At 36.0% G+C, this 3,007-nt stretch overlaps 1 protein-coding gene across 1 annotated transcript in view; it reads left to right on the plus strand.

The window, feature by feature from the left end:
* Positions 1–441: 441 nt before the first annotated feature.
* The window catches only part of TESPA1 (thymocyte expressed, positive selection associated 1), a 22,072-nt gene continuing 19,506 nt past the window's right edge, over positions 442–3,007 (plus strand). Inside the window, exon 1 of the mRNA XM_011375743.2 lies at positions 442–480. The gene's annotated coding sequence lies outside the window, so the exon portion shown is untranslated. The remainder of the gene's footprint in view (positions 481–3,007) is intronic.

Raw genomic sequence — 3,007 nt, forward strand, 5'->3', positions numbered from 1 at the left:
AAAAAAAAAAAAATTAATCTTATATAAATATAAGATTGTGCTTTTTGTTTTATCTTGTTTTTTCCCACCCCCTTGGGTTTTTTTGATTGGTTGCTTGCTTGCTTGCTTGCTTTTTGTTTTGTTTTGTTTTTGTTTTGGGGGCCTTTTTGAGAAGGACCCACTCCCCTTCTTAAATCTTGGGGAAAAGAGAGCAGTGGATCCAACATCCTTGGCATTTGCCAGATTCCTGGGAGGAAGGGGGCAGGGAGGCAGAGAGAACAATCCACTATGTTTATATATCACTATATCCCTCTCATATCTTAAGGAAACATTTTATGAGGCAAAAAGGGATTCACGATGTGGCTTATAAAAGGATAAACTTACGAATGGGGTGAATTATAAGGAAGAAGTCTGATTTCCTTTAGTTCTCACAGTGATCTGATATCTGACTTTTCTAGGGAATCCAATCACTAAGATAGAAGACTGGCTGCAGGATTGTGGGTAAGCGCTGGAGATTCAATGGGGCTGATCATGGTTGATGGTTGAACATGCTAACAGGCACTGACTTGTGGGAACTCAGAAACAGGAAATGGGTTTGAATTGGGCTTAATGATTAGAAATGAGGTTTAAATTCGTGGTGGGGGGATTCTAAGGGTTAGGGGTGAGTGTGGGCTATGAATCAAGTGCAACTCTGGGCTGAAACTAAATTGGAATGAGGATCCGGAGATACTGTCTGGATCTGGTCTAAAGCCAAGAATGATGGAAGTCTACAGCTTTGGAGAATGGCTGGGCTGAGTTTCAGATCTCTACTCCATTGCTTTTCCCTTCAGACTGGAGTCCAATGCTGTGTAACAAAAGAGGAGTTAGAAACCAATTGTTCTATGATCAGAGTAATTCACCACTGTGTTGTTTATTTCTGCTGGGGAACACAGGAAGAGAGGCTAAGGGTTTACCCCAGTCATTCAAAACAGCGAAGAATTGGAGCAGGTACTTCAAGACAAAATGTAGTATCTCCTTCCTCAGAAACACTTTAAAATGTGAGACCCACACCCCATCAGCCTGTACCATTTTAGGTTCAGTCTACTCAGACGGAGGAAAGTTTCTGTAACCTATTTAAGCCTGATCATTTGTATGATAATGAATTCTTAGAATTTACAACTCTTGCTTGCTCCTTATTGCCCCTCTGGGAATGTTTCAAGCTTTATATAGCCTTTAATCTAAACTCATCTATTAACATAACATAAACCCATCCTTGCTTATTTGGTAGGAAATAAATAGCATTAAATAATCCAAGGTTGTTTTTTTAAACTGGTAATTCCAGGGTAATGCCAGGAAGGGTTTCTTTTGTTTTTTGTTTGTTTGTTTGTTTGTTTGTTTGTTTACAAAACATATCATCCTTATTGTCCTAATCTGTTCCACAATTTAATGACTTCAGAGTCAATTAAGGGTAATCAAAATGTAGGGAAGTAAAGGAATGTGGAAACAGGAACATTTGCAAGTTTTGTTGTGCGAGAACTGCCCTAAGATTTAAAACGCTTCACTAGATTTGTACAGGAGAACCAGTTGTGTCAGTCAATGTCTTTATCTCATTAAGCACTCTTGAGTCTTATCAATTCACATCAACAACTATTGACTGTGCATTTGCTAACTGACTATCTAAATGGTCTAGAGGCATGCCAAGTAGTTTAAAATATGTCCCTTGACTTCAAACATATTACATGCTAGTTAAAAAGAATAAATTCACAGAAATATAAGATTGTAAACTCCAGAAATCACCTTTGCTCAGCTATATTTTACAAAGATAAACCCTGAAACAAAACATATGTTGAAAAGGTAGCCTGGTAGTGAAAAGACTCCAAGATTTGAAGCTAGTTTTTTTGCTAACTGTATGTGTAAATAACTGTAAGCAAACAACTGAAATTCTTTCTATCTCAGACTCCTCACTGATAAAGTGAACTAGAATAATAAAGTTTCAAAGTTTCTTGTGAGATTTAAATGATATGATATATGAACAAGTGCTTCGTGTTCTGTAGTAATATCTGAATGGTGAGGTTTATAAAAGAGAGGCTTTATGGTACTTTAAAATTTCACAAAATAAGTCTGTTTATCCATCTATTTATCTATGTATCTATCTATCTATCTACCTACCTACCTACCTACCTACCTACCTACCTATTTACCTACTTATCTCTTTATCTGAAAAGTATGTCCAGAGGTGAAACACACCAACTCTAGTGTAGTGGTTCCCTCTAGAAAGGAAGCAAGTAGGAAGGAATAGGAATAAAATAAGACGTTAGCTGTATCATTAACATTTTTTTTTTTTTACTAACAGATCTGAAGCAAATATGACAAAATGATTATTTTTGTGAAAATATCATGGCAAGTGCTACAATATCTGTCATATTTTCTTTACTTTTCTGTGTGTTAAAAAATTTTCAATATTTAGACTTCAAAAAGGCCATAAGGGAGTCTATTTAGCATGCTTACATTTGTCTCTGGAAGGAGAATTATCAGGCACATAAAATATCTCCAATGTTCTGCATTTTCTAAACCTCCCTAATAAGTATGTAATATTTTTAATTATATGGCAAAATCAGAAAAATTAAAGGATGATAATGGTTGATTATAGTGTGATAACTCACATTAACAAATCTCTATTCCAGGTTCCATTTGAGATTACATTCAAAACTCATGTGCAACTCCATTTCAAAACTATCAGGAAACCAAACTCCGTAAAACTCAAAACACATCAGTGCTTGAAGTGGACTTAGATAACAATAATATCCAGGCATCTAAATCCCCTTATGTAATATTTGAGAGCATAGCAGCAGCAAGGAGCCAGGACTGAAATCCAGGTGCTCTGGGCCCAGTTCAAAGCTTTTTCACAGACTAATTCATTCACCTGTTTTGACAGAGAATTTCTACTTGTTTGTAAAACTGAGTTGTTTCTAACTACCATTTGTTCTGATTTCTGTCTGTTCTTCTTGTGGAGATGGTAAATACCTGATAAGCCCATATCTCAAAATGT

This window comes from Pteropus vampyrus, unplaced genomic scaffold (genome assembly GCF_000151845.1).
Source record: "Pteropus vampyrus isolate Shadow unplaced genomic scaffold, Pvam_2.0 Scaffold276, whole genome shotgun sequence".
In the NCBI taxonomy this organism is placed as follows: domain Eukaryota; kingdom Metazoa; phylum Chordata; class Mammalia; order Chiroptera; family Pteropodidae; genus Pteropus; species Pteropus vampyrus.